Here is a 15,265-nt window from a genome sequence, read left to right on the forward strand (position 1 = left end):
CTGTCACGACCACACCCCCGCATTGAAAGTTATGGTTTTTTGTCAGAGTAAACTTCAATGGCTTTTCAACAGGTGGATGTCATTTTCAGGTGTGTGGGCTCATCCTACTCGGAGCAGTGATGCTCCAAGTAAAACATGTCATTTCCTCTTGCCAGCAGGTGGCGCTACACTTTTTCCAGATTTTTTCACTGCAGATGTGTTCAGAGTCAGACTAAAATCATGCACATCAATTTTGGATCAGATTGGATTATGCATGGCTGAGTAATGGCCATTTTTCTTTTCATGGCGTGTTTTCGAAACGACCTCCAATTTTGACGCGCCGCCATGGTCCCAAACTTCCATAAAAACTTAAAAGCTTTGCAATTTAACATCGGACATGTGTGTAGTTTACAAAACCAAAGTTTGGAGTCATTACTCTCAAATCTCTAGGAGGAGTTCGTTCTAGAGCGAGGCCTGCGAATGACCAAAATACAGCAAAAATGACATATTGTCATCAAAATATCAGACTTCCTGTGCGACTGACAGCTTGGTCCCAAGAGACTTTTTTGTAGGTTTCTATCCGATGAACATGCCCTGTTAAAATCAGGTTTGTACTATAAAGCATATGGAGGTGCTCGCGAAAACAAATTTTGCAGGTGGCGCTATCGAGCCATTTTTGTTTACCTATGCCGTTCTCCTATAAAATATGAAATTTTTCGCGACTCCTGATGTGTATACAAAATTTGGTGAGTTTTGGGGTATGTTAAAGGCCTCAAAAAGGCGACTCTTCCGTCGGAAGAAAAAGAATAATAATAATAATAATAATAACTCTAACAGATACAATAGGGTCCTTGCACTCCGTGCTCGGGCCCTAATAATAATAAACCTAACAGATACAATAGGGTCCTTGCACTCCGTGCTCGGGCCCTAATAATAATAAACATTCGAATTACAATAGGGTCCTTGCACTCCGTGCTCGGGCCCTAATAATAAACCTAACAGATACAATAGGGTCCTTGCACTCCGTGCTCGGGCCCTAATAACTCTTACAGATACAATAGGGTCCTTGCACTCCGTGCTCGGGCCCTAATAAACCTAACAGATACAATAGGGTCCTTGCACTCCGTGCTCGGGCCCTAATAATAAACATTCGAATTACAATAGGGTCCTTGCACTCCGTGCTCGGGCCCTAAAAAACACAAAAACAATATAATCATCAGACATACATTCATACAATGCCATAACAAACTTAGGATAATTAGAAATATTAATAAATATTGCTTGAAAGGGAGTGGAAGAAGTGAATTTATATAATTCCACCCTACCGTAACCATTTTATTACATGATTTATCATTATCCGGTTCATACGTTTTATCAGACAGTATTAAGAATCCTGAAATATCAATAAAGCACATGACAAAGTCTTCGTAGTCATGATTTTTCTTAGGGGCCATGGTCAGCACTCTTTTTTTGGAGAAAATCAAATTTTAAGTCACTTGAAGATAATTGTTTAGCCGCCGTGAGCCACACGCATCCGTGCTGTAACCAAAAGTTATTATGGTGATATTTGAGCTGATGATCTGACTGACAGAACAGACAGAATCAAACACTAACTAACATAACTGATATGACTGTCAGCACTTTATCATCCTGTTTACCCGCAGGTTTGGGACTAGAGCTTCAGATTAGAAATCTTCCTTATTAAAGATGAAGATGTCTGTGCATTAACCCTTGTGCTATCTTAGATGACCCCACCCTTACATTGACGTGTTCTCCCTACCATGACAAAGGTGGATAAAGGTGGAAAGATTTCATGTAATCCATGGACACCAGTGAAGATCACAAATCATTGAAGAAAAAAGGTTCAGCGCACTGTCTAGTGGGGTCTAGATGACCCAACTCCCAATGTTAAAGTGCCTTGGATAGCACAAGGGTTAAGGCTGACATTGTCATGGTGCCTCTGTCAGTTCTCCTCCCCCTCCCAGCTCTGTTCCTGACTTCACCAGCTGTGACTACTCACCTCAAGACTCTGCTCTACTTTAGGAGACCCAGCTCCAGCATTCTTTGCCAGTTCGTTGCCCCTGATGGTGCTCAGTCTTTCCTAGACCCATGTCTGGCCCACTAGTCTCTTCTTCTTAGCTGACCCTTGTTTTCTCTGCCTCAGGACTTCATGCCACGAGAGTCACCTGAGTCAGACGCTTCCACGAGCAGCTGCTCCATTCCTCAATCTCCTAAAGGAACCTACCTTGTCCTAGGCTTCAGCCACGCCACGAGTCCCAAGCTCACCAAGATCTCCAGCCATGCCACGAACCCAAACTACATCCGGACCTCAAATCTCGCCATGATCTTTAACTTCGCCAGAACCTCCAGCCACGCCAAAACTCCCAACCACGCCGGATCAAAATAAATCTAATTACTTACCTTACATCCTACCTGTGTCCTCGTTCCGGGTTTCAGCATCTGGGTCTGTCACGTCCTCGGATCATGACAGACATAACGAAAGCTTCCATGTAAAACTTGATGAATCCAAAAGAATTACTGTGCACAAAGTACAGTATTTTACAAAATGAAGTTTTAAATTAAAAAAAAATAATAGAATGAGTCTCTGTTAGAGGTTTGTGAAAAAAAAGAACTTTTCTGTCAGAGGACAGACAGAAAACAAAAGCGTGGAGCATGTAACGTCAAATGAGAATCCTGTTTAAATACTGGATCAGTGGATGAGAAAAATGGAAACGTGACAGGAGAAGTTTGTCAGACGTGAAACAAAAAGCGGTAACTCCAGATCATTTTTCTGATGTTAACCTGTCCGACGTTTGTTCTTTTACATCAACATCATATCTAGGGAAAGAAAAGTTACATCAAAAATCCTTGTTTGATTAAAAAAATGTCTAAAATAATTCTCTCGGATCATTGCTTTGAGATAAATTCCATGAAAGCAGATATCAAACAATAATTTGGATTCATCCTGCAGACTTCCAGGTGGGAAGAGCCTAAACTAAGGTCAGAATTACGTCAGGTAAAGGTACTGTCACATGTTTGTCATGTCATGCTTGTCACATGTTTGTCAAGTTTGCACAGTCCATAATATGGACTGTGCAAGATCCCATGAGCTTGCAAAGCAGCAATAAAAGACAATGGGAGGCACCAAAGAGCAGTCACCATGACACGTTGCATGCAATCTCCAAAAAACAGCACAGATCTGCGACACCACAGAAACCTGAAAGGTATAGAGATGAGACAGGTGCCTACAAGATACGCAGCCAGTGTGCGCGGCAACACAGCCAAAAAGACAAACCCTGAGTCCGAATTACCGCCCTAACCCCTAACTACTAAAACCCTATATAGTGCGGCACTATATAGTTCTCTATATAGTTCTCTGAATTTTCAAAGCAATTCGGACACCCGTGCTCACTAGTTTTCTCTTTCGGGTGTTTTCAAATGGCGCTTGGCACGGAAACAAAGAGGCGCATTACCGCCACCACCTGGTCTGGAGGGGAACTACTTCTATTTAACGCGGAGAATGACACCCATTTGTCAAATTAAAAATATAATAAGTATGAACATTTTATGAAGACTATTTATGAATCTGCTGTGTTCTGATCATGAAAAATGTGGCTGATTTATAAATAATAAAATTACAAACACATTGGTGGTGATTTTATGTATTTGTTGATAAATAAACCCCCATGTTATTACTCCATGGCAATATTTATTTTTATGCCGCTGAACGATTTACGGGCTCTTGCGAGGAGGCATTTTTTTTCTGTAGTTTTCTCTTCTACCTTACTGAAAATAGCTGTATATATGAATCTGTCCGTGTTCCTGGCAATAATTCAACCGTTTTTCATGGGATCAAACCAAAAATGAGCAGATATGCAGCATCACAGGACGGCAAGGAGAAGCAGACGTCTCAGAAGATTTCCTCTGGATGCCCCTGACCAGACATGAACAACTTGTGAGTTAAACTTAAAGTTTTTTTATTAGTTCAATTTAAGCATTTGTCACTAATTGTGCTCAAGGTTACACAGTCTGCTGGGTAAGACTTTTTAACATTATTTTTCAACACTGGACTATGAACTGTATAGTCTAACTACATGAAACACTTGTGAGATCAAAGTTTAGTATTTTTTATTCAGAGTCAAACCATATCACTTGTTTTAAACCAAAATACTTTAATTTTTAAATATTTATATAAAAATCCAAAAACCCAGCCAAAAAAAAAAAAACACGAGATTTTCCAGCATTTATAAATACGTCATAAACTAAAATGTAAGACATCAGAATAAAATGAAACATTCAAAAAAATCAGATTTAATTTTCTCAATGAAATAATTATTTTTCTATTTTACAGGGTCTTCCACGTCTCTACTGCTTTGCCAACATAAAGGTGTCTGTCGTGGCCCTTCACGCTTACGGTCAGTCCCACACAAGACCAGACCGGCAGACCCGCAGATCGGTTGACCCGCAGGACCATTGAGCATCTGGTGGAGCAGCTTCGGGTTCCTCACACTCTGGGGCAGCTTCGGGTTCCTCACACTCTGGGGGGGGCACAGGAGACTGAGGTCCTGGTGTTTCTTTTCTGGCTGGCATGTGGCACATCATACAGTGTGATAGCCAGGGCCTTTGACATGCCACGGACCATGAGCAGGGTCACCCAGCTTCCCAGTGGGAATGAACTGCCATTAGTCACCTCTGGTTTTATAGCAGCTTGCTTGGTCTTCCACCTTCCAAAAGGTCGTAGGGAGCATTGATGGCTGCCACTGAAGAATAAAGGCCCTAAAAGAAAATGCAGCTTGTTATTTTAACAGGAAGCTTTTTTTATTCCATTCAACTGCAGGCTGTATGTGACTCTAAGCCAAATTTAGAGATATTTTTGTTGGGAATCAAGGATCAGTCCACAGTTCACAGGTTCTACGTAAAAGCCCAATTTATGTAAATCAAACATTACCCACCTGAAGGATCCTTTTGGGTGATGGTGGGTATCCCTGCATTGCTCATCCCATCACGCTGCTGACACCCTACAGGGAACCCATGAGGAATGCGGTTCAGGCCCGTTACAACCAGCACCACGCCAAGGCACGCTCTGTGGTGGAGAAAGAGCATTTGGCAAATGAGGAGGAGAGCAATATTTCTGGGGGCACTGGAAGTAAAACCAACCTTTGCAATGAAAATCATTGCCTGCAGTTCAGTTCTGCACAATCTGTGCATCAGAGAAGGGGACTGCTTGGAGCCACAGATGTTGAGCCACACCAGGAACCAGTAGGACGGGTAAAGTGGCGTCCGTCTGCGAGGACAAATCTCTGCTTTCCTTTTAGCTCCAACTGTGACACACATGACTCTAGAAGACCAGGATTATTGTTAAGATGTATAAAAATAAATGTTAACATATAAAACGAAAATGTAAATATGTACATTTGATATTTATATGAAAATCCTTTTGAGATTGTTAAAAATGGCTCAGATTTAAATAATGCATTTAAATAATTCATTTTTGTTCATGCATTTATTAAAAAAATTGCAAAAACAACGACGACGTTACATTTTGTGAACAATATTTTAAACTCAGGTAAGCTTAACAGACTCTCCTGTCACTCTTTGTCCCTTCGTGCTCTTTCCTCCTCTCCTCTTTCAACAACAACCTTTACCCCAACATGACAACGATTACAGTTTAATGATAAATAAATACAAATCTGATCAAGTGTCTCTTACTCCCATCCGGCACGAGCTTGCCTGATAACAAACAGGCTATCTTTCTCCATCCACAGATGGATCAGATTTTCCTCATCCTCGTCTGTCCCTACATATATAAACACATTTTAAAAATGTGTTAATAACTTATGACTACGGTTAGAACTCACTGCTTTTTGATGTAATATCAACAGCGTTTGTTTTTAGCCTTCAATGCTAATTCGCGCTAGCGTTAGCTTTAGCATTACCGAAATTGATGAGCTTCAAAACAATGTAGATAGTCGATTGAGGAATATAACATATTAAACAAGTCATCTTACGTATTTACAAATATATTTTACAACATATACAAGATACTTTTAAATATACTTACATTTTTAAGTCCTCTTTCTAGCGCAAGCGTCCGCCATCTTTGAATAATTCAAACGCAGTGTATTGTGGGTCACACGCAATGCATTCTGGTATGAACGCAGTGCATTCTGGGCAATATTCGCCGATCGAGTGAGCATCGATCCACACTGGTTTTTCGTAGAGAATTCTGGGAAATTTCTAGTGCACATGATTTTTGAACTGTAGATTCGGACAGCACTACAAAATGGCGACCGCACTATATAGTGCACTATATAGGGTTTAGGGCGGTAATTCGGACACAGCCAAAGTCTATAATATGCAAAAGTGCAATGTGCAATGTGCAAAAAGTGGAGTGTTGTATCAACTCCCTCAGAGTTACTGTAATTTCAACACTTTTCCAGGGTTTATATAGCTCCACACTTTACAGAGTTAACACTTTCAAAATAGTTAAATTACTTAACACTGACTCAGAGTCACTTTTTAACTCAATAAACTGAGCGAAATTAACACTAAAACTACCTTAATAAGTGTTATTTCTTGTATATTTATTATCTAAATTGAGGAGTACTATTACCTTAATGAACTTGTCTTTTGATTGAACAAGTCACAAACAGGCCAGGATTGTTATTTCCTGCTTTACTTCAGCCACCTTGAATCTCACACGTTTTACAAATCCCGCGAGACTTCACAGCGTAACAGGTATATTTGTAAATCACAGTGACACCTACGGGTCAGAATATTACATCTCCATTTAACAAAAAAATGTCCTGCATTGTAAAAATTTTTTAACAAAGGTCTTAGTTTAACATTGTTTTTACTTTTAAGCAACATAAGTGCAAAATACAGAACCAACCAAAAAATAATAACCAAACTTAGCTGCTTGCCATCTATTTTAGATAACATGGAATAATTAGAACTTTTTCCATTACCTTTCACAAATATTTAATCATTTTACATATCAAGAACTTGTTTTGGTTTAACAACCTGTCCTGACTTTGTGACATATACAGGCGGTTGGTCATTTGACAAAGTGTCCTTCGCTTTGCTTTGGGATTCAGCGGATGTTGACCCAGTATTCTTCTTTTACTTGATGCTGGGCTCAGGCTGCTGAACAACTTCTGCGCTCTTGACTTCTTTGCTGACCTTCGTGTGATAATGTGTGGCCGAAGTAGCTTACCTCTTGCATAGAGATGCGGCATTAGTCACGATTGAGCTTCACACCTCTTTCCCTTGTGCATTGCAACATTTCTCTGAGGTTGCGATCGTGTTCCTGTTTGGTTTAGCCAAAACCAGGACGTCGACCACTATGGCAGCAACATCGTCAAAGCCCTCGTGGGTCTCATCCACACACCTCTGAAACTCATCCTGCACAGCGATGATGCCAAATGGTGGCCTGAAGAATCTACTTAACCCGTGTGCTATCCTAGGCACACGGAAATTGGGAGTTGGGTCATATAGACCCCATAGGATAGCACAAGGGTTAACACAGTGTTAAATGTGGTTAACAGAGATGATTCATGACTCAGTTTGATGTTCCGGTAGCCTGATCTGGCATCTAACACACTGAACTATTATGCTCCTGCAAGCTTTGCTGTGACATCGTCAAGTGTGGGAAGTGGGTTGTAAAGTCTCTGAATTGCCTTGTTTAGTGGTCTGGGGTCTAGACAAACTCTAAGCTTTCCTGATTTTGGTTTTTCGACAACTAGTGCATTCATCCATTCTGTTGGCTTAGTGGCTTTACAGATGATGCCATTTTTCTCCATGCTTTCAAGCTCTTCTTTAAGCTTTTTTTGCAGAGCAAAAGCTATTCTGCGGGGAGGGCCAGCAACTGGTGTTATTTCTGGATCAACATGAAAATTGCATTCCTCTGGAAACACTCCTATGCCTTGAAAAACATCTTTAAACTCCTCCAAGATGTTTTGTGAGACTGTGTCAATCTTTTCCTTTGTTGCTGCCATCACAATTTTGATTAGGTTTAAGTCTCTGCAGGTTTTCATTGCCAAGATTGGTGGGGAACTTGTGTCAACGACATGGAAATCCAACATCAGTATTTGCTCTTTGAGTTTACATCTCAATTTGCATATGCTATCCACATTAAGGGAGTGTCCACTGTAGTCTGAGTCTGTGATTTGCTGGTTGCAACGAGACATCTTCAAATAATGTTTAAAAAAAGGTTCACTGGAATTGTGTTGGCTTGTGCCCCAGTATCTACTTTGAATCTATCTTTGCGAGATGGTGAGCCAAGCTCCAAATCTGGATAGGCTTGTTCATTACTTTGGCCTTCATTTTCAATTGTTATGCTGTCAATGTAGAGTCATGTCTCTTCATCACTTGACTGATGGCTGTCCTTGCTTTCTCCCACTGAGTGTAACATCTTGTGATGAGATTTTGGCTAGAAAGGAATTTTTGATTTGCAGGCCTTTGCAAAGTGATTAAACTTCTTGCACTTCAAGCATTCTTTCCTTTATCTGGGCATGTGCTTTTTTTGGCGGTGTTGCCGTGCACACTGGCTACATATCTTGTAGGCACCTGTCTCATCTTTATACCCCTCAAGTTTCTGTGGTGTCGCAGATCTGTGCTAATATTTGGATACTGCATGCAACGTGTCATGGTGACTGCTCTTTGGTGCCTCCCATCATCTTTAATTACTGCTTTTCAAGCTCATGGGATCATGTTACGTCGATAGGTCTGTCCAAAGCGAGTTCTGCCCCTTGGCTAAGAAGTTTTTCACGCACAGAAGGCGAGTTTGTGGCAAAAGCATTGCGATCACAAACCATTTCGTGACTATTAGGGTAGCCACAGTCTTCAACTAATAACTTCAATTTGGTGACAAACTAGTCAAACGTCTTATGTTCAACTTGAATCTGTTGGTGGAACTTGTATCTGGCATATATAGAGTTACCCTTTGGTGTGATATATTCAGTGATCTTTTCATAGTACGTCTGCGCTTTTTTGCTTCATCTGCTGTGAGGTTCCATGCGTTATAAACATCACGTCCTTTCTATCCAACCCATAATAGTAGATACTTACCTCAGGTTTTTCACGTAGGGGTCCGGTGAACATCACCTTTGCATGCTGTCGGAACTTCCTCCAAGCTTCTGGAAGGTTCAAACAATCCCAGTCCATCCTTGGGATAAGAACACCGTAGGACTCCATTTTCAGACAGGATCGAAAGGAAATCCACTAACCTGAAACCATGTAATTTTCTTTCTTGATAAATTTGTCTTTTAATTAAATCGCAAACAGGCCAGGAAACTGTTATTCACTGCTTCACTCCAGCCATCTTGAATTTCACACATTTTACAAATATCGCAAGACTTCGAAACATTACAGGTAGGTACGTTTGTAAATCACATTTACCCCTAGTGGTCAGAATATTACAATCTGTTGCTCCATATGAGCTTTGAACATCAAAGTGCATGAAATAAAAAAGTCTGTCATTCCTTATTTAAACTAGAATTATTTTGACCAACTGAACCATTTGATGCTGAGAAAAATGATTCAATCAATAAATAATATTAAATGTAAACTGATCTGAAACATTGACACAGCAGCACCAGTATATTTAACGTTTTTAGAAATAGTGTAAAAAAACATTGTGCAGATTTTTTTTAATGATCGATTATTTATGATCTCATAAAGGCAGACAAAGAATACATTTATGGAAAATAAAGACACGTCATCAAAATTTCTACATAGGTTAATAAAGAATGACATTATTAGCTTGAGCTGAGTAATCTAGAGGCACATGATGATCCTGGTGTTTCGCAATCTAGCGCTCTGCATGCCCCATTTCAGCTCGCAGCCTGTGCCCACTATCCCTCCCCTCTCCTTCTAACATATGCAGCCATGTGATAGGAGAAGGGAGCAGCTGCAGGGACGGTAATTCACAGTTTCAGGCTTTTATAAACTCTGTGATAGACCAGATTTTTTTCCAAGAACTGAGCCGCTGTCACCACTGCCCACCCGTTAAATTTGCGCCCGAACAATTGCCCGTATGGCCTGTGCCTAAAACCGCTACGACTGTGCGCGCCCCCTGGGCTCGCCCCACTATTTGAGAAGTAATGCTGTAAATAACTTTTGAGGCAATACCATATGGGAAAAACTTTTCCCATGACCGATAAAATCGGCCGCAGCACATGGAAAATTGTTGTATCTCGTCACCCTCATGTTTTGTCCTAAGTTGTGCACTTTTGGTCAGTGTCTGTCACTTGTGTTGTCTCGTGTTGCACTTCCTGTTTTATTTTGATACACAAACTGTCCTCTCGTTTCAGGCCTTGTTACTTCCTGCTCTAGTGCGTTTCCCTACAGGTGTGACTGTGTAATCCTCCCTGATTGTATACACCCGTGACACCCCCCTCATGTATTAAATAGTATAAGTCTCCCTTTGTCCTGTGCCAGTGGGTTTGGTTGTATCCTGTGCCACAGCTATTGCCATTCTCAGAGATTAAAAGCTCTAAAACACTGCATCTGAGTCCAGCCGTGAGTACTGTCCTGACAAAAATTCTCAGCACCTTGTACTTTCTTGCATAGGGTTTACGAGGCAGAAGCCAAGGGGCCCTAACCCTTGTTTTAATCTTAGATGACCCCACCCTTCCATTGACGTGTTCTCCCTACCATGACAAAGGTGGATAAAGGTGGAAAGATTTCATGTAATCCATGGACACCAGTGAAGATCACAAATCATTGAAGAAAAAAGGTTCAGCGCACTGTCTAGTGGGTCTACATGACCCAACTCCCAATGTTAAAGTGCCTAGGATAGTACAAGGGTTAATGATGTTGACGTGCAAACAGGAACTCTAGAGTGTTAATTAGCTTGGTTTGGCTAACTCCAATAAATGACTCCAACACTGAACACCATTTGAATTACAATGTGTTAAAATTACATTTACAGAGTGGAAATCCACTTTGGTTTGTTTAACCCTGAAATTTCAACTCTCCAGTTTTTGCTGTAATGGTATTGGGGGGGTCTGTACTAGAGGGCTGCATTGGGATTGGGTCCCCCCGGGTCCCGCGGGACCCAACCCAAATCTCGCGGGATTGGGCGGTTTGAATTGTGCTGCGGGCGGGAGCGGGCGGCAGAAAAAAACCCCGCGGGATCAGTGCTGCTATGCATATCTCATGAATATATATTAGCGGACTACGTTAGGCTGAGCGGCTGTTGGATTCTTATGTACTGAAGCTCCGTGAACGCACCAGGTAGAGACGCCCAATGGCCTCTGTCATCTAACCTGTTGTTGGGGGTGTGCAACGCCCCGCCCCGCCTCTTACTAAGAGCGCGCTTCAGGCCGTCTGTCTGCGCGCGCAGACACGCACACTTTTAACCGAACAGGATTTGGGAACATATATCTAATATTTAAGTTGCACATTACACAAAAGAGGAATGCATGAAAAGATGAGGCTGGAGGAGGGACATGAATCTCTTTAATAATATCAATATCATGTTTTTTTCCTGCGGGACGGGAGACCATACAAAATCAATGCATCTCTATTACTGTGCGGGACTAAATTCTATGAGTTTTGCGGGTGCGGGCGGGAGTGGACATACATATTGCGGGTGCGGGCGGGAGTGTAACGCATACGTTGCGGGAGCGGGCGGGATTGGTCAGAAATTCAGCGGGCGGGAGCGGGATAAAGAAAATAGTCCCGCGCAGGGCTCTAGTCTGTACCACACATCTCCTTCTAAATGTACCCTTACGCATTAAGTATTTGCTGTGATCTGTAGCCTTTAGCATGGCCGTATAAAAAACAGTACACGATCAGTTTCTCTCTTTGGGGTCACCAATTGGTCTTTGCCCCCCCCCCCTGCTGACAGCTTGTATCTAGCCATAAGGGGAGCTGTGACTAAGCCATTAGTCTGCTTCCAGCTAAGTTAGTTTCAGTTTATTTCAAACACAAATGAAAAATCAACACAGTGGTTTAAAAAGACAAAACAATACAGTGTGCTGAAAAGGAGTGGGTTGAAGAATCTTGTCTGCTCCCACCCCTTTTTACAAAACCTGATGATGTGCGTATTCAATACGCATATTGCTATTTACAGATAGGTACAAAACATTCATGGAACAATTCTGCATGGCAACTGTGCTAAAGTGACATTTCTTGTTTAATTAATCGTTTCTGGCCTTATACAGTACTATTAGTGACTTCTTGTAGGTATTTTTTAATACATGTAAACTTTTGTGTTTTTTTAAACCTTCCTCCAATCCATTCCATAAATCTACACCACAATTTAATAAACACATTTTCTTTGTTGTTGTGCGAATGCACTGCTTTTTGAAATTCAGTTGTTTTCTTAGATCGTAACTCCCGTCTCTGTCTTTAACATTTGCTGTAAGTTTATTGGAAGTAAGTCGTATCTGGTTTTTTACATGATTAAAGCAGTCTTCAGATTCACTAGATCCCTTAGTTTCAATAAACCCGACTTTAAAAATAGAGCATTTGTATGTGTCCCATAATCCACTTCATGAACAATTCGAACAGCTTTTTTTGTAAGATATATAAACACTGTAGGTGTTTTTTATAAAGAATTTCCCCAAACTTCTATGCTGTACTGTAAATATGGTAGTATTATGGATGAATATATTAGTAAACATGCTTTGTGAGTGAGAGTATGGCGCGTTTTTCCCAACACTGGTATGCTTTTAGCAAGTTAAGCTCTGACCTGCTTTATTTGTGGCTTCCAGCTTATTTTGTCGTCCATAATTACTCCTAGGAACTTGATTTCAGTCACTCTTTCCAGAACATGATTATCAATGGCAACTTTTATTTCTAAATCTGCAGGAACGTGGCGATTTCCGAAAATCATGAATTTAGTTTTGTTAATACTGAGTGACAGTTTATTTATTCTCTAATCTGTATTTACCGTTTTTACAATTTCCCTGAGGTTCTCCCCTGTACAGACTATACTTGTGTCGTCTGCATATAAAAAGTTTTTGAGTGAATTTGATACCAAGTGTGTGTCATTAATGTACAGGATGAACAGTGTGGGACCTAATATTGACCCCTGTGTAACTCCACAGCTTACATTTAGCAGGGATGATTTACAGTCTTCCAGTTGGACAAACTGCTGCCTGTTATTAATGTAACTGTTTAACCATTTTAATACTGGTCCTCGTAGTCCATATCTTTCCAGTTTGTTTACTAGAATGTTATGATCAATTGTGTCAAAAGCCTTTTTCAGATCGATGAACACTCCTACTGCGAAATCTTTATTGTCAGTGTCATTTATAATTTATTCGGTTAGTTGCGTAATTGCTATGGATGTTGATCTGTTTTTTCTGAAACCATATTGGTCGTCGGATATTAGTCTGTGTTTTTCCACAAAATTTTCCAGCCTTGTGAAGAACACCTTTTTATGTATTTTTGAGAATTGGCAGAGTAAAGATACTGGTCTGTAATTTGTTAGTTGGTGTTTGTCCCCTGATTTGTGAAGTGGAATTACTTTGGCTATTTTCATTTTTTGTGGAAATGTTCCTGTTTAAAGGATAAATTGCAAATGTAGGTTGAACAATGGAATCAATTACCTTTTTTATCACCATCATATTAATTCCGTTACAACCTGTAGATGCTTTCTAGAACTTCTTTTGCTTCCACGGGTCTCAAATTGATCGAGTTATGTTTTCTTTTATGCACTGACTGTTTCTTTTTCTTATATTTTTGAAAAGTTGATTTCGTTGGCTAACTTTGGCCCTATTTTTACAAAATATTCATTAAACTCCTTTGTCATATCCTGAATGTTGATGCACATCTCATTTTTACCAACTAGACAGTCTGGGTAATTTGTTTTCTCTTTGTGTTTCCCTAATGACACTGTTCAGTACTTTCCAAATTTCTTCAGTGTTTGATTTCTTTTTTTCTAATATTTCCGTGTAATAGTCTTTTTGCATGTTCTCATGATACTGGTGAGTTTGTTTTTATATTTTTTGTATTGCTGCTCCGCTTCAACAGTTCTGTTTTTTAAGAATTGTTTCTATGAGCTGTTCTATAACAGCCACCCGCCCGCCTTGCTCATTTCTTCTGTTCACGTAGTGAAAGTCATAGCTCTCAATCTGGAATTGTAAGTCCTTGTCTACCTTTAGCCAGGTTTCTGATATTGCAATTATTTTGAAAGGTTTGTTAAATTGTTGCAAGTATTCTTCAATGGTTTGGTGATTTGGGTATAAGCTTCTGCTGTTGAAATGTTTGATTGAGAGTTCGTGATTAGGATTTATGTTTCTATTGTAGTCCTCTTCTGTGTAATATCTGCAGTGGTTCTTCACAAAGTCAAAGAAATTGGTATCTGGGTCAATGTATACGTCCATAGTTGTGTATTAATTTTTTAAATCTTGTTAGAGAGGACTGTACTTTTGCCGTTTTCTATCACAATTGATCCAATTCTTCCATTTCTCTGATTGCGATGACTTTTGCCTGTTCACGTGGGCCATTTAGTTTAATGAAAACTTTGCAGTTTGTTGTCCACGTTGATTGTATTTTTTTTTCTGAGAAACCGTGCTTTCCGTGCGATGTCAGCATTTTTCTTGGTTAGATGTTCATTCATGTAAACATTAGCCTCACAGATTAAGAAAAACTCAGACTATGCAGCTTTGTGAAATTGTTTACCCTGAATTTACTTCATTTCAACCACAAGCAGGTCAGAATTTTCACCTTGCTAACTTCTTGAAAGTTGCCCCAGACCTCAATCTAGTTTAGATTTTCTTTTTCCATTTGAAGCTTTAATTTTTCCCTTTCTTAAATATATATTCTTTATGTGACCTGCCTGTTTCTAGTCTTCTGCTCGCTTTTAGTTTTTTTACCTTGACCAATTTTACACTTCCCTTCATTGCCACGGCAAATTCCCAAATGTGACTTTCCGTTTGAAGTTGGGAAAGCATGTTTTCTATAAAAAACATTTTCATTTCTCAAGCATGTTTCCAGTATGGGGAGCATAGCTGTTGTGTGCTTTTTCTTTTAACAACAGGTCTTTTTCTCATAACATCTGAAAATGATGGTTTCTGAATTGATTGCTTGTGTGCGCTGAGCTTCCACAGAGGTTTGTCTTTTTGGGCTGAGATCCACAGGTCACCAGTCCAGTTTGCACCTGCATCCCTCTTAAGGCTGCACAACACTCTGTGAGAACAGAGACCAAAATCAGATCATCCATTTGTCAGAGGCCCATTTTAGAGTTCCTGCGACTTGTTTCTGGCCTATAGGAACTACTGTTATTGGTCAGTTATACAAAATGATTTTATACATTATACATATCAATAAT

General features: G+C 40.2%; 1 long non-coding RNA gene across 1 annotated transcript; it reads left to right on the plus strand.

Annotated features, from left to right (window-relative positions):
- Positions 1-3,889: 3,889 nt before the first annotated feature.
- LOC111946849 lies at positions 3,890-4,585 on the plus strand. Its single transcript, XR_002872632.1, has 2 exons — positions 3,890-3,934; positions 4,331-4,585. It is a non-coding gene; the product is annotated as an uncharacterized LOC111946849 (long non-coding RNA).
- Positions 4,586-15,265: the final 10,680 nt, after the last annotated feature.

Source organism: Oryzias latipes, chromosome 22, assembly GCF_002234675.1.
Source record: "Oryzias latipes chromosome 22, ASM223467v1".
NCBI classification, from domain to species: Eukaryota; Metazoa; Chordata; class Actinopteri; order Beloniformes; family Adrianichthyidae; genus Oryzias; species Oryzias latipes.